General features: G+C 45.3%; 1 protein-coding gene across 1 annotated transcript in view; it reads right to left on the reverse strand.

The window, feature by feature from the left end:
* Nucleotides 1-12,901, reverse strand: part of FGD3 (FYVE, RhoGEF and PH domain containing 3) — a 110,839-nt gene extending 97,938 nt beyond the window's left edge. Inside the window, exon 1 of the mRNA XM_060200580.1 lies at nucleotides 12,835-12,901. The gene's annotated coding sequence lies outside the window, so the exon portion shown is untranslated. The remainder of the gene's footprint in view (nucleotides 1-12,834) is intronic.
* Nucleotides 12,902-21,773: the final 8,872 nt, after the last annotated feature.

Consider the following 21,773-nt stretch of genomic DNA (forward strand, 5'->3'; position numbering starts at 1 on the left):
CAACTCCCCTGGAGGTGGGGGGCCAGGAGCTCAAAGCGGGATCCTTATGCTGGTCCTTGCACTTCACACCACATGCACTTAACCCACTGCGCTATCTCTCGACTCCCGACTCCCGAAACTTGATTCCTTTCCTTCCTTCAAGTCAATTGATTGAGGGATGTCATGACTTGGGAGATGGTTGTGTCAACTACTAGATGGCTTAGCTTATGTGTGAAATGTAAAGAAGTGAAACACATGGACTTGAAAAAAAAAAAAGCTAGCCAAACTGCAAACTGTCTCTAAAAATTTATGAAAACAACAAAAATGATTATTGGGGGGCAGAAATTTGATGATGACTGTGGAACTATACCCCTGTAATTTGATGATCTTACAAACCAATATTAAATCAATAATAAAGTTTTAAAAACTACTTGGTGAGTGCCCTGTTTTGCCAGGTTTGAGCCTGGCCCCCACTGCATTAAAGGAAGGTTTGGGGAGTCAGGTTGTAGCGCAGCGGGTTAAGTGCAAGTGGCGCAAAGCCCAAAGACTGGCGTGAGGATCCCGATTTGAGCCCCCGGCTCCCCATCTGCAGGGGAGTCGATTCACAAGCTTTGCAGGTGTCATTCTCTCTCACTCTCTGTCTTCCCCTCCTCTCTCCATTTCTCTCTGTCCTATCCAACAACGACAGCATCAACAACAACAACAATAATAACTACAATAAAACAACAAGGGCAACAAAAGTGAATAAATAAATATTTTTAAAAATACTTTTTTAAAAAAGGAAGGTTTGGTGCTGTGGTCTCTTTTACTCTGAGAACGTGGGACCTCTGGTATCTCTGGCATGGGAGATTTTTTTTTTAAATATTTTATTTATTTATTAATGAGAGGGATAGGAGGAGAGAGAGAAAGAACCAGACACCACTCTAGTACATGTGCTGCCGGGGATTGAACGAGGGACCTCATAGCTTGAGAGTCCAACGTTTTATCCACTGTGCCACCTCTGGGACCACCATGGAAGAGTTTTTTGTATAACCATTATGCTATCTCCCCAACCTTAAAAAAAAATGTAAAGACAGTTGTGTCACCTGGATTCAGTTTCTTATCTCTCTGGAATAGGTGTCTGCCTCATTCTCCCACCAGCTGTTGAGGTCTTCCTCCACCATCCTGCATGGGTCCCCGACTCCCTCTGCAGTCCCTCCCTTCTTTAGAGTCCTTTGTTCTGCTGCAAGTTTTAAACCACAGTTCGTCTGAATTTTACCCTGTGTTTTCCTTTCTTTTATTCTTTTAATTTTTTTATAAAGGAATTCTTTTTATTTTATTTTTATTTTTTTCCTCCAGGGTTATTGCTGGGCTCGGTGCCTGCACCATGAATCCACTGCTCCTGGAGGCCATTTTTTCCCCCTTTTGTTGCCCTTGTTGTAGCCTCGTTGTGGTTATTATTATTGCCATTGTTGATGTCATTCATTGTTGGATAGGACAGAGAGAAATGGAGAGAGGAGGGGAAGACAGAGAAGGGGAGAGAAAGACAGACACCTGCAGACCTGCTTCACCGTCTGTGAAGCGACTCCCCTGCAGGTGGGGACCCGGGGGCTCGAACCGGGATCCTTACGCCGGTCCCTGCGCTTTGTGCCACATGCGCTTAACCCACTGCGCCACCGCCTGACCCCCTTTTCTTTGTTTCTTAAGTTCCACAGAACCTTGTGTTTTTTACTTAGCTGCCAAACTGTCTCTGGAGGAAAATTGTGAAACCAAAAAGGAGAATGATTTTGCTTTGCTTTCTGAAAGCACACTTTCACATGAAGTTCTCTAGATCACCTCAGACTGAAATTTCACTTTGCTCAAAGATGGGAAACATTTCCTACATGTGGGCCCTACTTGACCCTCACTGTTACTATTGAACAAACAGCTGGAAGGTTAGATGTGGTCAGGACCCAGAGCTGCTGAGGTGACACCCAGTCAGGTGACCATGGGAGTCCCATCTTCCCCACACCAGGTTGTGTGTCCTTCTGGGGAAATGTTTGTGGAAGTTAGAATGTTGTGTGGCAGCCGATCTTGGATGGACCTTGAAAAAATCATGTTGAGTGAAATAAGTCAGAAACAGAAGGATGAATATGGGATGATCTCACTTTCAGGCCGAAGTTGAAAAACAAGATTAGAAAAGAAAACACAAGTCGAACCTGAAATGGAATTGGAGTATTGCACCAAAGTAAAAGACTCTGGGGTGGGTGGGTGGGTGGGGAGAATACAGGTCCATGAAAGATGATGAATGGCATAGTGGGGGTTGTATTGTTAAATGGGAATCTGGGGAATGTTCTGCATGTACAAACTATTGTATTTACTGTTGAATGTAAAACATTAATTCCCCAATAAAGAAATAAATTATAAAAAAAAAAAAAAGAATGTTGTGTGGCTGAGTAAGCATACTTTGTTTTTCTCCTTACTTAAAAAAAAAAAGTACTTTAAAAAATACTCAACAGCTTAGTCATCTTAGCCAAAAGGAGTCTTTGGCTTTGTCCTGGAGGAGCAGTTGTGGCTTCAAATCCTCAGATGAAATGACTTTCTGGGATCTTTCCAACAGGCAGGGTAATTACAGAGGTGCTGGCTCCTGGCCTGAAATAGAAGCAGCCTCTCATCTTTAACAAGAGCACTGGTGTGCTGTGCTGAATTCAGCAAAGTGCTGTGTTGGAGCCTTTGTTTCTCTAACCCAATGAGAATAAATAGTGCTGCGTAAATAGGGGAAAACCCATGAAGAAGTAAGGTAAAAGGGGGAGGAGGCAGCCACACCCACCAGCAGGCCCTTGTTTGCATGGATAGCTGTGTCCACTGGGTGGCCATGGCTCCAAAGAGAGGCTTGACCCAAGTGTGTGGTCCCTCCCTGAGCCCAGGGACACAGCCGAGCCTGACCCACAGCAGCTACAGCTGCTTAGACCCACCTTTCCTGCTGGACTCCTGAGTCTCTACTCCTGATTAGCTAAAGGCCAGGCAAAACTTGGCAGTGTGCTTACTTAGGTCATTCCCCCCACCCCAAGGCTGGTGGAAGGATTTGTTGCATGTGGAGAAAGTGACAAGGAGAGACAGAGTCAGAGCTGCAAAGGGCCTGAAACACATACCCAACATCAGCTCTGCCAAGGACTGCTTGGCTTTACCTGGAATATGTTTGTCCTTATAATACTCTGCACATCATCTTCTGCACGATGGAGAACACATGGGGTGGGGAGGGGCAGGCAGTAGCGCACTGGGTTAAGTGCACATAATACAAGTGCAAGGGTCCTGGCTCGAGCCCCCAGCTCCCTAACTGCAGGAAGTCATTTCACAGGCAGTGAAGCAGGTCTGCAGGTGTCTACCTTTCTCTCTCCCTCTCTGTCTCCCCTCCTCTCTCAATTTCTCTCTGTCCTATCTAATAAAATGGGAAAAAATGGCCTCCAGGAGTAGTGGTTTCCTAGTGCTGGCACCAAGTCCCAGTGATAACCCTGGAGGCAGAGAGAGAGAGAGAGAGAGAGAGAGAGAACACAGAGGAATGGACAGGCAGGTAGGCAGAGGGGTGGAGAGGCCTGAACCTCTGGATGCTGCACCTGAGCAGGCAATGGGCAACATTCTTACAAGACAGACTCGGACCCAAGAAAAGTAGGCCTGCAAACAGTCAAATTAGTCGTTTATTCTTTTTTTTTACTAGAACACTGTTCAGTTCTGGCTTATGGTGGTGCGGGGGACTGAACCTGGGATGTTGAATCATCAGGCATGAGAGTCTGTTTGTATAACCATTACTCTATCTACCCTCTGCCCTTATTCTTTTTATTTTGTATAGAGACAGAGAGAAATTGAGAGGGAAGGGGAAGATAGGGAGAGGCAGAAAGACACCTGCAGTCCTGCTTTACTACTCATGAAGTTTCCTTTCTGCAGTTAGGAATCATGGGATTGGACCTGGGTCCTTGTGCACTGTAATAGGTGCACTCAACCAGGTGGGCCAACATCTGGCCCTGAGTTAGTTATTTCTTTTTTTTTATTTCTTTATTGGGGAATTAATGTTTTACATTAACAGTAAATACAATAGTTTGTACATGCATAACATTCCCCAGTTTCCCATATAACAATACAACCCCCATTAGGTCCTCTGTCATCCTTCTTGGACTTGTATTCTCCCCACCCACCCACCCCCCACCCAGAGTCTTTTACTTTGGTGCGATAGGGTTAGTTATTTCTTAAGCAGAACAGTTTATTTTACAGACAAAATAAATAAATTTGAATTTTTTTTTTTTAATCAGAAAGATCACAAAAAGTGGCTCAATAAATAAAGCAGTCAAGACTCTCAAGCATGCGGTCTTATATTTCAGCCCCAACACCACACTGTCATTCTCTTTCTCATTAGTGAATAATAAATCACTTTTGAAAGATTATGAAGGAAAGCAGAAGACAGATGTCCCTTTGTCACTGAGACGGCACCTGCAGGGTGCAGGGGCTGAGGGTCTCTGTAGCAGCATTAAGGCTAGCTTCCTGACTTCCTGCAGCCCCCTGCACTTGGACAAAAGGACAGGTGGACACAGGCCAGGACAGCTATACACAGAGACCCCCACCAGGCATCTGGGAAAAGAAGGCAGCAGCCACTCTTCCCTAGACAGGTTAACCAGATGACCCAGCCTCCACTGCAGCTGTAGGCAGATGTTACCACACATAAACAACATATAATCCTGCAGATACAGAGGTTTCAAAGGCTAAGACAAGGAGTGATCACCCTACATCCACATGAGAAGACCACTTATTTCAAGGTGCTGCAAGTTTGGCAGTAGATAAAGTCAATCAAAATGTCCAAATTCTTCAAACAATTCAGTTTGGATAGTCTGAGATATGAAAACATTTACCCAGAGCAATCAGGCTAAGAATAACTAGACATGGGAGTTGGGTGGTAGCACAGCGGGTTAAGCGCATGTGGCCCACGCGAAGCACAAGGACCAGCGTAATCCTGATTCGAGCCCCTGGCTCCCCACCTGCAGGGGAATCGCTTCACAGGTGGTGAAGCAGGTCTGCATGTATCTATCTTTCTCTCCCCCTCTCTGTCTTCCCCTCCCCTCTCCATTTCTCTCTGTCCCATCTAACATTGATGACATCAATAACAACAACAATAAAAAAAACAATGGCAACAAAAGGGAAAACAAATAAATATTAAAAAAAAACCTTAAAAAAGAACTAGACATGAGGTGTCATTTAATAAGTCTTCTTTATCAATTCAAGTATGAATCGTAGTAATTTTTGTAGAGACACAAGTCCAAAAGTCAGTAAGAGGGGCTGGGCTATGGCACACCTGGTTAGGTACACATGTTACAATGTGCAAGGGCCCGGGTTCAAGCCTCCGGTCCCCACCTGCAGGGGGAAAGTTTTGCAAGTGGTGAAGTAGTATTGCAGGTGTCTCACTCTCTCCTTCACTCCTGCCCAATTCCACTGCTCTTGGCGAACTATTATTTTAAGTAGAGAGAGAAGGAGAGACACCACAGTGTTGCTCCACCATTCTTTTTTTTCTTTGCCTCCAGGGTTATCGCTGAGGCTCAGTGCCTGCACTACAAATCCACTGCTCCTAGAGGCTATTTTTCTCCCTTTGTTGTCCTTATTTTTTGTTTGTTTTTTATTGTTATTGTGGTTATTATTGTTGTTGTTATTGCTTTCATTGTTTTGGATAAGACAGAGAGAAAAATGGAGAAAGAAGGGGAAGACAGAGAGGGGGAGAGAAATATAGACACATGCAGACCTGCCTCACTGCTTGTGAAGCGACTCCCCTACAGGTGGGGAGCCGGGGACTCAAACTAGGTTCCTTACACCAGTCCTTGCCCTTTGTGCCATGTGTGCTTAACCTGCTGTGCTACCACCCAACCCCCTGCTCCGCCAGGCGGTTTGCTCTGCAAACCTCCTGTTTACATGGTATTCTTTTGTGGTGCTGGGGTTTAAACCTGAGTCCTCTCACATACCGAAGTGTGCATATGTCTGAGTGAGCCATCTCCCAGCCCCTTACACACATAGTACTAAGCAAAAGACAGTAAAGTAAGGGAGTTGGGCAGTAGCGCAGCGGGTTAAGTGCATGTGGCGCAAAGCCCAAGGACCAGTCAGGATCCCGGTTCAAGCCCCCGGCTCCCCACCTGCAGGGGAGCCGCTTCACAGGTGGTGAAGCAGGTGTCTCTCTGTCTCTCTTCCTCTCTATCTCCCCCTTCTCTCTCAATTTCTGTCTCTATCAAATAACAAATAAATAAAGTTAAAAAATAAAAAAATAAATAAACTTTAAAAAAAAGATAGTAAAGTGATGAGTGGAGGGTGGGAGGAATAGGAAGAGCACATAGGACTTTTTAAAAATGTTTTATTTATTAATTAATGGGAAAGATAGGAGAGAGAGAAAGAACCAGACATCACTCTGGTGCATGTGCTGCCGGGTATTGAACTCACAACCTCATGCTTGAGAGTCCAATACTTTATCCATTGTGCCACCTCATGGACCAAGAGCAAAGAGAATAATCAGGGCAGTGAAACCACTCTTAAAGAGACTACGGTGGTGGATACAGGACATTATACAGTTGACCAAACCCACAGGAGGGAGCCCACTGAGCGCGAGCTGAATGCAGACTACGGACTCCTCGAAGAGGTTACCGTATTTCAGTTCAGCCCTGAGACAGATGGACCCTCTCGTGGGGATGTTCTGAGGGGGGATTGTGCAGGGCAGGGTGGGATGTATATGAGAAATCTCTGTACCTTCTCAGTTTTCCTGAAAACCTCAAACTGCTTTTAAAAATGAGTCCCATTATCATAATAACCTCAGGTGAATAGGAGTTTGTTTTTTTAATCATGTGTTCTAGCCTCTTAACACACATTTCAAAAGAAATGTGAAGAGTGATGCGAGGGCAGGGAAATCTGAAGGGGAGGAAAGAGGCCCTTGCTAGCACCTAGACACTGGCTCTGTATGGCTCCCAATAAACTCGATCTAAAAACCAGGCACCAAACCCTATTCGGAGTCAGCCAAGGTCATTCGTCTAGACTCCCCGGCACAGACGGCGCATGTGTAGACCCGGCGGGTGAAGCTGCTCTTCAGACCACATCAGGCGCACCCCGATCTCCCTACCACCACCACCCTTGGCATGCAAGTGGCCTGGGACAAGGGGAGCCCCCTTTCCAGACACCAGTCTACTCACCTCTCAGAGCTGAAAATCAAGACCCAGGAGTGTCCCCACCCAGGACTGCTTCCTAGAGGAGATCCCCGCGGAGCCGCAAGAACAGGACGCCAGGCCTCCTTGTGGTCAGTGCCGGCTGATGGCGGAGCCAGGCTGGTGGGGTGGGTGCTGCCTCCCGCCCAGCCTCTGAGACCCGTGGCACCACGGCAGCCTGTTCTTGTGTCTGGCAGCTGCAGGGAGACAGCCCTGACAAAGCCACTCGCTCAGCCAGCAGGGGGGTGGGGGGCTGCTGAGGGGCGCAGCCTGGGATGCAGACTGTTGCCATGGCAACGGGAAGGGGGGCTGCTGGGCTAACACAGGGGTCCCTGCAGCCAGGCCATAGGGGTGTTGTTTACCGTCTGGGACTCCTCTGCCAACCACACTCCCTCTTGCAGAGTTTTCAGAAGGTCCTGAGGTAGCAAAGTGCCTGGAATCCTCCAGGGACACGCTGCGAAGCACTCGTGAAACATGCATTAGCTTAAAGAGAGCTTTGTTTGGAGAGACAGAGAGAGAGTGTGGTGGGGACTATGTGACAGAGTATGTGCATGTGATAGTGAGAATGTGGTAGGAGCTGTGAACGTGCTCGATAATGGTAAAGTGACATCTGTGTGTCATGTGTTGGATGGTGTATGTGATAGTGTGGTGTGAGTTGTGTGTGTGTGCCATGATGTGTATGTGTGATTATCTCTGTGTCGGTGTGCGTGTGACATTATATGTTTCCTGTGTGAGATGCTGTGTGTGACATGTATGTTCCCCGTGTGAACGGTGTGTGTTGCTGCAGATGCGAGTGTAACTGTGTTGGTGTGTGTGTAAGTGAGAGAGAGGGGAGTGTATAGATCACACCTTGTTTCTCACACTCTCCTGCACTTCTCTATTACAGGCATGTTATCTGAACCTCTCCCCCCCAGGTGTCTATTCCCCAGGTCCCTTGCCAGACTTGGCATCCTTTTAGCCAGCTAATCCTCTGCACACACACATCAGGAAAATACTAGAAGCAGTAGATTTTCAGTCAAGGGAGCAGAGGGCAGAGAAGTTGTTTGAAGTTGTCCCTTAGCGTCTACGGTCAGACCACTGTGGACATGCCCGATCTCACCTGGAGTTGTCTGAAGCCAGACGACTGGACTGTCACATGCAGGTTGCTGTGGGTCTTTGTGGCACAGGCTGGGAAGGCAGGAAGCAGGCAGTTCTGAGGCCAGCCCCAGTTAGCACCCACCCTGAGGTCTGTGTCTCTCTTCCTGTGGCTCCCCAGCTGCAGATCTGAGTGTCTGCTACCTGCCTGTCCATTTGCCCACAAGCCTGTGGTATCAATCAGTGTGCCTGCAGCTTATCAAGGAAATGTCCACGGGACATACAAGCACCTGTGTGACTTCCATTTAGTAGGTGGTGTGTCCTCAGATGTGCCCAGCACACCCCCAGACGTCCAGTCTTACTCCATGTGTACTTTTCTTTTTTAATATTTACTTATTTATTTTCCTTTTTGTTGCCTGTTACCCTTGTTTTATTGTTGTTGTAGTTATCATTGTTGTTGTTATTGATGTTGTTGTTGGATAGGACAGAGAGAAATGGAGAGAGGAGGGGAAGACAGAGAGGGGGAGAGAAAGATAGACACCTGCAGACCTGCTTCACCACCTGTGAAGCAACTCCCCTGAAGGTGGGGAGCTGGGGGCTTGAACTGGGATCCTTACTCCCCTCCTTGCACTTGGCACCATGTGCACTTAAGCCACTGCACTACCGTCCGACACCCCCATGCATACTTTTCAAAAAGGACATGCAAATATATTACTTGTGAAGTAAAAATGAATGTGATAACTGCCCAGGAGGTGGGGCAGTGTATAAAGTGTTAGACCTTTAGACATGAGTTTGATCCCCAACATCCCATGTGCCAAAGTAATGCCTGGTTCATTCTATCTAGCTAGCTAACTAACTATCTAGCTAACTAGCTAGCTATCTCTAGCTCTCTTTCTTTCACCAGTAAATAAATTAACTGAACTTGATGGTGACAATAATAATCAAATGAAGAAAACCCACTGTGAGGGGGGAAAGACACCCTAACTACAGGAGGCCTGGGCTCTAATTGGAATCTTGTCATACATCCCTTCCACTGCACTCCAGTGCAGACCCAACTCATGGCCACTGCTGGGCTAGCATCTGCTAGGACTAGTCCACTCCCTACCCCAGTAAGAGTTAATCCACTCAGAGTCTACCATATATCACTCCCCCATCCACAACACACTGCAAACCTCCCCTGGTAATAAACGTTCTCCTAAAGCCTGGCGAGCCTTCAGCACTGCTCCCACAGGCTAAACTGGTAGGGGGGGCATGCAGGGTGTCTCTACTGATGTTCCTTGTCTCCTCCTACAGTCCAACAGAAGTGGCAAGGGGTGGACATCAGCAACCGACCATTTCTTCTCCTGTGGACACCTTCCCCCTAGTACTGAGCCAACCCTGACACTATCACAGCACTGAGAACAAAGACACATTTGACATGCTTAGATAGAGGGAGAAATTACTTGAAAGCCAGGCCAAGTAATTTGCTGCCCAGAGCATGGAGGCCATCTGTCAGGCTGGACCCCTCTTATAGATTTCTGGTGTGTTCTCCAGTGTCATGTCACAAAGAATAAGCAGGTAACCTGTCTCACAATGCCATGGCGCTTGTCTTGAAGCGCCAGTCTGACAGGCCCATTACGAGAGCCAGGGACAGGTGTTCTGTGCCCACACAGTGCTAAGTGCACTGTGAGCTATCTCTCTACTCCCAATATGTCCTCACTATGCAATTTTTTTATTAATGATTTAATAATGGTTAACAAGATTGTAGAATAAGAGGGGTACAATTCCACACAGTTCCCACCACCAGAGTTCCCTGTCCTATCCCCTCCATTGGAAGTTGCCTTATTCTTTCTTTTATTTATTTCTTTATTGGGGAATTAATGTTTTACATTTGGAAGTTTCCTTATTCTTTATCCCTCTGGGAGTATGAGCCAAATTCTTTATGGGGTGCAGAAGGTGGGAGGTCTGGCTTCTGGAATTGCTTCTCTGCAGGACATGGGTGTTGGCAGGTGGATCCACACCCCCAGCCTGTTTCTATCTTTCCCTAATGGGGTAGATCTCTGGAGAGGTGAGGTTCCAAGACACTTAGTTGAGGTCATCTGCCCAGGGAAGTCAGGATGGCATCATGTTATCATCTACAACTTGCTAACTGTGCAATTTTTTAAAGTATTTATTTACTTAGTTACTAACACCAGAAAGAGAGAGGAGAGAGAACCAAAGCATCATGTGATGCCAGGGATTGAACTCAAGACCCCATACTCCACAGTCCAGTGTTTTATTCACTGTGCCGCCTCTGGGGTCACCCTCACTGTGTACTATTAAATAGTTCTTACTTATAGTGAACACATAGTCTTTGGTAATTCACAGTCCGAGTCCCAGTGTGTCCGAACAGGGTAAGCTGGCATTTCAGAGGGTGCATGCCATCTTCTGAATGCTTGAGGGTGTGTTGTTTTGGGCATTCAGAGTGCTAAGAGATTTTGAAACTTGGCATAATGCCACTGCTCTTCCTCCTCGGGGTCAGATCCACTCAACGGGCTAGCGAGAGTAGGTAGGAGACTGAATCCTCCATGATAGGAAATTCTGGCGGGTGCTTCTGTAAAATGTCAAATGTCGGGAGTTGGGCTGTAGCGCAGCGGGTTAAGCGCAGGTGGCGCAAAGCACAAGGACCGGCATAATGATCCCGGTTCGAACCCCGGCTCCCCACCTGCAGGGGAGTCGCTTCACAGGCGGTGAAGCAGGTCTGCAGGTGTCTATCTTTCTCTCCTCCTCTCTGTCTTCCCCTCCTCTCTCCATTTCTCTCTGTCCTATCCAACAACGACAACAACAATAATAACTACAACAATAAAACAACAAGGGCAACAAAAGGGAATAAATAAACTAAATAAATTTTTTTAAAAAATGTCAAATGTCAAGGCAAATGCTGTAAAGAAAGAGTCTGTCTGGCTTCCTAAGACTGACACTCCTGTATTTCCTGCCCCTACAGATACAGGGAAATGTCCTCTTGGTATGGCAGCTACTTGGGGTTTGTTTACCGGCTTATTGTTTGTTTGTTTTTACCAGAGTCCTGCTCAGGTGTGGTTATTAGTGGTTTCTGGTTGAACTTGGGATATTTGGCTTGCAAGACCTGTGTGTTACTGCTAAGATGCTTCCTGCTTCCTAGCTGCGTTTTTGTTTGGTTTGTTTTGTTTTGTCTTGTCTTGCTTTGTTTGTTTTTTTGCATCTCAGTTTAGGAAATATTTTTCTTTTCTTTTTCTCATTTTCTTGTTTTGTCATCAAGACTTCTTCCACCAGTCTAGACTGACTTTTTCAGATATAGAGACAGAGCTAGACTGGCAGAGAGAGAGAGAAAGAGAGAGAGAGAGAGAGAGAAAACACAGCACTGAACCTTCTTTCAGTGAAGTGGGAGCTGGGCTTAAACCACAGTCACACACACAGCAAAGCAGCGCACCATTCATTTATTTTTAAATATTTTAAATATTTATTTATTCCCTTTTGTTGCCCTTGTTGTTTTTTATTATTGTAGCTATTATTGTTGTTGTTATTGATGTTGTCGTTGCTGGAGAGGAGAGAAATGGAGAGAGGAGGGGAAGACAGAAAGGGGGAGAGAAAGACACCTGCAGACCTGCTTCACCGGCTGTGAAGCGACTCCCCTGCAGGTGGGGAGCTGAGGGCTCGAACTGGGGTCCTTATACCAGTCCTTGCGCTTTGCACCACCTGCGCTTAACCCACTGCGCTACTGCCTGACTCCCTTTTATTATTTTTTTTTATGAGAGATTCAGAAAGAAACACAGGGGCCCAGAGGTCACCAGGTTAAATGCACATGGTATGAAGCACAAGGGCCTGTGCAAGGATTTCAGTTTAAGTCCCCGGCTCCCCATCTGCGGGGGGGGGGGGGGTCACTTAGCAAGTGGTGAAGCAGGTCTGCAGGTGTCTATCTTTCTCTCCTCCTCTCTATCTTCCCCTCCCTCTCAATTTCTCTCTGTCCTATCCAAAAAAGAAAAAAAAAAAAGATTCAGAAAGAAAGACCACAGCAGTGCTCAGCTCTGGTTAATGATGGTGTTGGGCACTGAACCTGGGGCCTCAGAACCTCAGGCATGAAAGTCTTTATTATGTTATCTCCCCAGCTCTTGGTTGAATATTTTTTAATACAGCAGTATTTCCAGTTAAGTTATTCATGTTATTTCCTACACGCCTCAGGAAAAATCACTATCCTCAAATCTCCATTAAAGGTATTTTCTTTGCTGATATTTTTTAGCAAAGTCACTAGAGTTCAGACCCCTGGAATTGGGTTCCTGGTGACACTAGATTGGGCTGCTTGCCAGACCCTTGGGATATTCTTTTTTTTTTTTTTTTTTTTTTTTCCCAGAGCACTGCTCAGCTCTGGCTTATGGTGGTATGGGTGTGGGGGATTGAACCTGGGACCTGGGACCTAGGGTCTGGGAACCTCAGGCATGAGAGTCAGTTTGTATAGCCATTATGCTACCTCCTCCCACCCTCAGTCTTCATTTTGAAGTGTGATGTCCCCTCCCTCAGTGCTTCAGGATCTGAAGGAGTCCTTCTTTCTCTGAGAGAGATTTGAGTTTGGGTTAAAATTGCTGGACTTGGATGATTCAGCAAAAATACTCACAGGAAGTGTCTGAAGTATGTGGGTGCTCAGAAAAGCAGAAGAAATTCCCTTCTTTTGTGGCTTTTGTTTATTCCACATTATCCATCACAACAGCCTGAAGGGAAAAACAATTAAAGAACATTCGCACATAGGCCCATGTGCCTGTCCCTCTTGGTTTGAAGACATTTTTAAAAATATTTATTTATTTATTCCCTTTTGTTGCCCTTCCTTTTTATTGTTGTAGTTACTATTGTTGTTGTTAATGATGCTGTCTTTGTTGGACAGAACAGAGAGAAATGGAGAGAGGAGGGGAAGACAGAGAGGGGGAAAGAAAGACAGACACCTGCAGACCTGCTTCACTGCCTGTGAAGCGACTCCCCTGGAGGTGGGGAGCCGGGGGCTTGAACCGGCATCCTTAGGCCAGTCCTTGTGCTTTGCGCCAGGTGTGCTTAACCTGCTGCACTACCGCCTGACTCCCTGAAGACGTTTTTTTACAAAGTCTCAGGGGTGGGGAGATAGCTTAATGGTTATACAACGAGATTCTCATACCTGAGTTTCTAAAAAGTCCCAGGTTCAGTCCCCAGCACTATCATAAACCAGAGCTGAGCAATGCTGGTAATAAATAAACAAATAAATAAATATTAAAAAATTAATTAGGGGGGGCAGGAGTAGATAGCATAATGGAATGCAAAGAGACTCTCATGCCTGAGTTTCTAAAAAAAAAAAAAAAAATTCCAGATTCAATCCCCAGCACCACAAGCCAGAGCTGAGCAGTGCTCCAGTAAAAATAAATTAATTAAAATAAAATAAAAATCTGCCTTTTTCCTCTGGTGTTTCTGTGTTGCTTTAATGCCTACACTACACTTGTGCATATTTCGGTGCAAGAGTATGCTTCACTGAGATGATGCCGTTTTTCCCCAGACCACAAGCCTGGGCCTTTATCTGTGGATTTTCCAGGCCAGCAGTGGAGGCTGTCTCAAGACACGCATGACCTCCCAGGCACTGCCTCCTGTGAGTGAGCGACTCTGGATGTGGAGCCTATCTTGCCTTCTACAGAGTCCAAGTTCAAGCCCCAGCACTATAAGGATAGCTCTGGTATCTCTGTTTCTCTCTCTCTCTCATCTCTTTGTTTCTATGAATGAAAAATTCTGGTCTGCGGGTAGTTAAACTGTGCATATGTGAGATCCCAGTTTGGCAAAATAAATATATACATAGATAATGAATAATTCATTGGGTGAGTGTCAGGCCCTCACACAGATATCATTTTCCCCCCCAGGGAAAATTCCTTTCACAGAGAGAGCAGAGGCTCAGAGGAGGGGTAGCCCAGCCAAGTAACCCACAACCCTATCCCTGTGTGGCCACCCCACACACACACAAAATGCTGTGAACAGCAGGTCTGAGTCTGTCTGTCTGTCTCAGCAAGAGTGCTGCAAGTCCTATGTGCTGCCATTGTGATCTCTCCCTAGCCCCAAGGAAGTTTGTAAATTCTTTTTTTTTTTTTTTGGAAGTTTGTAAATTCTAAATGGACCCCTCAGCACCTTCTACCCCCAGCTCCTCCCATCCACAGGACTCCCCCTCACCCCTGCCAGCAACAACCCCCTCTCAGCTCAGTTCAGGCCAGGGCTCCGGGTGCTGCATGCAGGCCTCCCCTACCCTTATCATCACTTCTGCTATTGAAACACACAGTGTATGTGGCTGGGCTGGAGGCTAAGGTGGTGACACATTTCCTCCAGGAACTTCAGTGATGGTAAATGCCCCTGCAGCCACGTCAGTTTTCTGGGAACACGGTGATTAAAACCAGGACACTCTTCCCTTAGAAATAGGCAGGCTCCAGCTAGGCCTTGGACACATCCTCCACTCAGCCAAGAACACTGCAGACCCAGCTGGCTGAATAGCTGCACCCCCATATGGGCGGTGCAGGCATTGGAGTCTAGCTCCTCAGGAAGGGGCCTGGGGGCTGCCCACAACACCTGACCTACTGCTGTGGCCCTGTAGCTACACCGACAGCCCCTGCAACCCTCCTGTTGGTGATGGAGTTGGTATGTAGACAAATACCATGGAAGGATGAAAAATTGTACCTGTGTGACATCAACTGTCTTGTAAATCACCATTCCCCTAACAACACATAAAATCAGTAATGAAATACAAGAGGGAAATACTCCAGTTTTCTTTAAGCCACAGTATTCTCTTTTATCATTTTTATTTAAAAATCCATAGGGGTTGTGAGACCAAATTTATATCATATCTTTTTGTCTCTGTCTCTATCTCTGTCTCTTTTTTGTCTGAAAACATCAAAAAAAGGAAAAGTGAAGACCCTGTAACAGCAACAACAGCAAAAAAAAAAAAAAAAAGAGAGAGAGAGAAAGAAAGAAGGGAAGACAAGGGAGGGAGGAAGAAAAAGAAAGAAAGAGAGGGAGAGAGAAAGAAGAGGGTAGATAACATAATGGTTATGCAAATGGAATCTCATGTCATGTCTGAGGCTCCATAGTCCCAGGTTCAATCCCCCACACCACCATAAGCCACAGCTGAACAGTACTCTGGTAAAAAAAAAAAAAAAAGACAGCAGGTTAAGTGAACGTGGTGCACAGTTCGAGGACCAGCATAAGGATCGTGGTTCGAACCCCCAGCCACCCACATGCAGGGAAGTCGCTTCACAAATGGTGAAGCAGGTCTACAGGTGTCTATCTTTCTCTCCCCATCTCTGTCTTCCCCTCCTCTCTCCATTTCTCTTTGTCCTATCTAACAACAACAACATCAATAACAACAACAATAATAACTACAACAGCCCCCACACCTATGGACATTTAATCTTTGACAAAGGTGTCCAGACTATTAAATGGGGAAAGCAGAGTCTCTTCAACAAATGGTGTTGGAAAAAATGGGTTGAAACATGCAGAAGAATGAAACTGAACCACTGTATTTCACCAAACACAAAAGTAAATTCCAAGTGGATCAAGGACTTGGATGTTAGACCACAAACTATCAGATACTTAGAAGAAAATATTGGCAGAACTCTTTTCCGAATAAATTTTAAAGACATCTTCAATGAAATGAATCCAATTACAAAGAAGACTAAGACAAGCATAAACCTATGGGCCTATATTAAATTTAAAATGTCTACACAGCTAAAGAAACTACTACCCAAACCAAGAGGCCCCTCACAGAATGGGAGAAGATCTTTACATGCCATACATCAGACAAGAGGCCAATAACCAGAATATATAAACAACTTGCAAATCTCAACAAGACAATAAATAACTCCATCCAAAAATGGGGGGAGGACTTGGACAGAATATTCACCACAGAAGAGATCCAAAAGGCTGAGAAACACATGAAAAAATGCTCCAAGTCTCTGATTGTCACAGAAATGCAAATAAAGACAACAATGAGATATCACTTCACTCCTGTGAGAATGTCAGACATCAGAAAAGGTAACAGCAGCAAATGCTGGAGAGGGTGTGGGGTCAAAGGAACCCTCCTGCACTGCTGGTGGGAATGTCAATTGGTCCAACCTCTGTGAAGAACAGTCTGGAGAACTCTCAGAAGGCTAGAAATGGACCTACCCTATGATCCTGCAATTCCTCTCCTGGGGATATATCCTAAGGAACCGAACACACCCATCCAAAAAGATCTGTGTACACATATGTTCTTGGAAGCACAATTTGTAATAGCCAAAACTTGGAAGCAACCCAGGTGTCCAACAACAGATGAGTGGCTGAGCAAGTTATGGTCTATATACACAGTGGAATACTACTCAGCCATAAAAAATGGTGACTTCACCGTTTTCAGCCGATCTTGAATGGACCTTGAAAAATTCATGTTAATTGGACCCCATAACGATCCTGGGTCCATGCTCCCAGAGGGATAAAGAATAGGAAAGCTTTCAAGGGAGGGGATGGGATATGAAACTCTGGTAGTGGGAATTATAAGGAATTGTACCCCTCTTATCCTATGGCCTTGTCAGTATTTTTAATTTTTTATCTTATAATTTTTTTATATTTATTTCCCCTTTTGTTGCCCTTGTTGTTTTTTATTGTTGTTGTAGTTATTATTGTTGTTGTTGTTGTTATAGATGTCGTCATTATTGGATAGGACAGAGAGAAATGGAGAGAAGAGGGGAAGACAGAGAGGAGGAGAGAAAGACAGACACCTGCAGACCTGCTTCATTGACTGTGAAAAGACTCCCCTGCAGGTGGGGTGCCGGGGGCTGAACCAGGATTTTTAAGCCAGTCCTTGCGCTTGGCACCACATGCGCTTAACCTACTACATTACCGCCTGACTCCTTAAATAAATGTTTTTTAATTAAAAAAAAATAACATGGATAAGGACCCAGGTTTAAACCAGTGGTCCCTACCTGCAGGGGCAAATCTTCACAAGTGATGGAGCAGTGATGCAGGTCTTTCTCTGTCTGCCTGTCTCTCTCTGTGTCTCTCTCACCCTCTACCTTAACTTGGTTAAGCATACACATTCCCCTGCGCACAGACCCAGGTTCAAGCCCCCAGTCCCCGTTTGCAGGGGGTAAATTCACAGGTAGTGAAGCAGGGCTGGAGGTATCTCTCTCCCTCTCTCTCTCCCCTTCCGCTCTCAATTTCTCTGTCTTGTCAAATTAAATAAATAAATGTGGGGTTTTTTTATTAAAAAAAATTCATGTTAAGTGAAATAAATCAGAAACAGAAGGCTGAGTATGGGATGATCTCACTCTCAGGCAGCAGCTGAAAAACAAGATCAGAAAAGAAAACACAAGTAGAACCTGAACTGGAATTGGCGTATCGCATCAAAGTAAAAGACTCTGGGGTGGGTGGGTGGGGAGAATACAGGTCCAAGAAGGATTCAGAGGACCTAGTGGGGGTTGTATTGTTATATGGAAAACTGGGGAATGTTATGCACGTACAAACTGTTGTATTTACTGTTGAATGTAAAACATTAATTCCGTAATAAAGAAATAAAAATAAATAAATAAATAACTACAACAACAATTAAAAAAAACAAGGGCAACAAAAGGGGAGAAAGTAAATATTAAAAAATTAAAAAAGAGAGAAAGTACAAGTTTTAGAAACTTCTCAGCAGAGAAGCTCATCCAACTTTATCCCTAAATGGGAAGTGTTGGAAGGGAGGGCCAGGCAGTGGCGCAACTTGTCAAGCAGTTACATTACAGTGTACAAGGACCCAAGTTCAAACCCCTGGTCCCCACCTGTAGGGCTACAGTTGTCTGTCTCTCTCCCTATCTTTCCCTTCTCTTTTAATTTCTCCCTATCTGTACCCAATAATAAATAAATAAATATTTTTTAAAAAATTTTTAAAAGAGGGGGCCAGATGGTGGTGCACCCGGTAAAGCACACACATTGCAGTGCGTGTGCAGGGACCTGAGTTCAAGCCCCTGGTTCCCACCTGCGGGGGGAAAGCTTCAGGAGTGGTGAAGTTGAGCTACAAGAGTCTCACTATCTCTTTCCCTCACCATCTCCCCCTCCCTTCTCAATTTCTCTCTGTCTCTATCCAATAATAAATAAATAAATAATTTTTTAAAAATTTGAAAAAGAAAATATTGGTGTAAAAGACTCTGGGGTGGGTGGGGGGAGGGTTCAGGTCCTGGAACAGGATGGCAGAGGACCTAGTGGGGGCTGTATTGTTATGTGGAAAACTGAGAAATGTTATGCCCTACATACCACCAAATGTTATGCCATACAACCGTAAACCAGAGCTGAGCAGAACTCTGGTTAAGTAAAATAAATAAAAATAAAATGTATCTTGTCAGGGCTTTAAAATATTTCTTCCCTTCTTCTCTCTAAGGGGGACAACAGCTCCCTGATCTTGATGTGGGCTGGGCTTTATGATTCACTGCTAACCAAAGGCCTTGATGTGATGTGGCTCCTGAGGTTAGGTTACAGAAAGAGCTTTCCCTCCCCACTCCACCCCCAGGGGAGGCTCTCTCTCAGGTCACTCACTCTGGAGAGACTTATTTCTCCTGTGTGGCTGCCACCACACAGTGGGTTTTGCAGCAGCTCTGAGGAGAGTTCTAGAGGAGGGGGTGTTGAGTCCCCAGCTGACAGACCTCATAAGGTTGAAAGTGTTATTCATGATAATGAAGGTTCAATGTAGACAAAAATGGCCTTCCATGGGAAGGAGATGCCCTTTAGGACTTTCACAGCTAGAGAGACCAGGGAGAGAGCATGATGTTTATGCAAATGGCCATTAAGATCACTCATGTCCCAAATTCAATCCCCAGCACAACCATAAACAAGAGCTGAATGGTACTCAGGTTTAAAAAAAATAATAATAGGGGCAGGAGTAGATAGCATAATGGTTATGCAAAAAGACTCTCATGCCTGGGCCTCCAAAGTCCCAGTGCTCTGGTAAAAAATAATAATAATAATAATAATAAGTGGATGGAGGTAGATAGCATAGTGGTTATGCAAAGAGAATCTCATTTATGAGGCTTCAAAGTCCCAGGTTCAATCCCTACCACCAGCATAAAGCAGAGCTGAGCAGTGCACTGGTAAAAAAAAAAAAAAAAGAGAGAGAGAGAGAGAGAGAGAGAGAGTCTGGTAATAGGAGGCTACTGCAGAGAAACACTGTTCCAGTGCTCCAGCTTCTACTCTGTCAATAAAATGATAATCTTGGGCAGAGGGTTGATAGCATAATGGTTCTGCAAACAGACTCATTCCTGAGGCTCCAAAGTCCCAGGTACAATCCCCCGCACCACCATAAACCAGAGCTGAACAGTGCTCTGGTTAAAAAGTAAATAAATAAATAAATAAAATGATAATATTTTTTGTCCATAGATACACAACCTGTATGGACTCCAGATGACTTTTAAAAAATTTTGTTTCCATAGATGACTATTAACATGCCCAATTATGTTTGGATTTATTTTTCATTTTTTAAAATACTATATTTGTTTTATTTGTTTGTTTGTTTTTTACCAGAGCACTGCTCAGCTCTGGCTTACGGTGAGGTGAGGGATTGAACCTGGGACTTCGGAGCCTCGGGCTTGAGAGTCCCTTTGCATAACCATTATGCTATTTACTCCCCCTATATTTATTTTAATGAGAGGAAAATACAGAAATACAGAGCTACAGAGAGAAAGACCAGAGTACTGCTCAGCTCTGGCTGAAGGTGTGCTGGGAATCAAACCTGTGACCTCAGAGCTTCAGGCATGAAAGTCTTTTTTCCATAACCATTATGCTGATTTTCCAGCCTCCCTTTGCTTGGATTTATAACACCAGGTAGAGAGGGGGAGAGATTTCACCAAGTGGAGAGCACACTCCACCCTGCTCAAGGACCCAGGTTCAAGCCCACAGCCTCTACAGCAAGGCAGGTGTCTATCTTTCTCTCCCCCCTCTGTCTTCCCCTCCTCTCTCCATTTCAGAATAACTCTGGGGGTCCAGATTGTGGTGCACTGGATTGAGTCCCCTTTACTATGTGCAAGCACCAGGGTTAGAGCCCTACCCCCCACTCACCTGTAGAGTTCCAGAAGTTTCAAAAGTAGTAAAGCAGTTCTGCAGGTGACTCTCTATATCTCTTCCTCTCTATCTCCCTTCTCAATTTCTCTCTGTCCTATCTAATAATATAGAAAGAAAGAAAGAAAGAAAGGGAGGGAGGGAGGGAGGAAAGCGATATGGCCACTGCAACAAGCCCTAACAATAACTCTGGTGGGAATTAAAAAAAAAAAAAAAAAAAGAAAAAAAAGAAGGGAAAGAAGTGTTACACCCAATGAGTGCACACGTGACAATTCTCTGTGCCAGACTATTTGCATCAGGCTAGATACCCCCCAGAAGCCTCTCCATTCCTGGAAGGTGGGTAAAGAAGCAAGGGGATGTCACAACCACTAAGCAACAGTTGCCGTCGCCCTTAACTTCGCCTGGTCTGGTGAGTACAGTCCACTCTGTCCTGACGTCAGGAATTCTGGCATAAAGATTAAAATGATAATTACTTCCTTATTTAGGGGTTGTCCCTGCTTCCAGCACCTGCTAATGTATTCTTGGTCCAGGGACCACGATGCAGGTAGGAAAAAAGATGAAGCAGTCTGGGGGTAAAACTGTACCCAGTGGGGGGTCGGGTAGTGGTGCACTTGGTTGAACACATGTATTACGATGTTCAAGGACCCAGGTTTGAGTCCCCGGTCCCCACCTGCAGGGGGAAAGCTTTATGAATGGTGAAAGCAGGGCTGCAGATATCTCTCTGTCTCTCTCCTGCTCTATCACCTCCTTCCCTCTTGATTTCTGGCTGTCTCTATCCATTAAAGATTTAAAAAAGAAAATTAAAAAAACTATACCCAATAAGTCACCAACCCCAGCTGCTCTTCAGGTTCTAAAACCAGTGGTAGAAGCCTGCCTGCTTGCACTCCCCAGTAACATAGTCCTGTGCAGATCATTTCTATTTTATTTTAAAACTTTCTTCTCTATTCACACTGCCTTCCTTAGTAAAGTGCCTCTGATATCACCCAACACATTACTGGTAGTTCATGTTTTAAGGTGATTTGATACCTCTAGTCACAAGTTGCAGTTGCAACTTCTTCTTCTAGCGTTTGCCCTTCTTCCGTAGCCAGTCAACAGCGTCAGGTTGAGCCTGATGTAAAGTTTCGAGACCTCCTTTGAATCTGGAGAGGTGGCAGTCGTTGACTATGTGGGTCATAGTCTGTCTGTAGCCGCAGGGGCAGTTCGGGCCGTCTCTGGCTCTCCAGCGATGGAACATAGCGGCGCACCGGCCATGGCCTGTTCGATAGCGATTGAGGAGGGCCCAATCATAACGTGCTAGGTCAAAGCCGGGTTGACGCTTGCAGGGGTTGCAACTAATGTCCAATTACAAGCCAGTAATCATGTCCCAAACTATATATTGCACTGTCACAGCTGAGGGTTTTCTGATACAAAATTCCAGTATGCACCACCAGGTGGCACTCGTGGGCTTCTGCTTTTAGCTCCTGGGGGATTCCAAGAGTGAGCCAACAACCCTATCCAACAACC

The sequence above is a fragment of the Erinaceus europaeus genome, chromosome 10 (genome assembly GCF_950295315.1).
Source record: "Erinaceus europaeus chromosome 10, mEriEur2.1, whole genome shotgun sequence".
Classification (NCBI taxonomy): Eukaryota; Metazoa; Chordata; class Mammalia; order Eulipotyphla; family Erinaceidae; genus Erinaceus; species Erinaceus europaeus.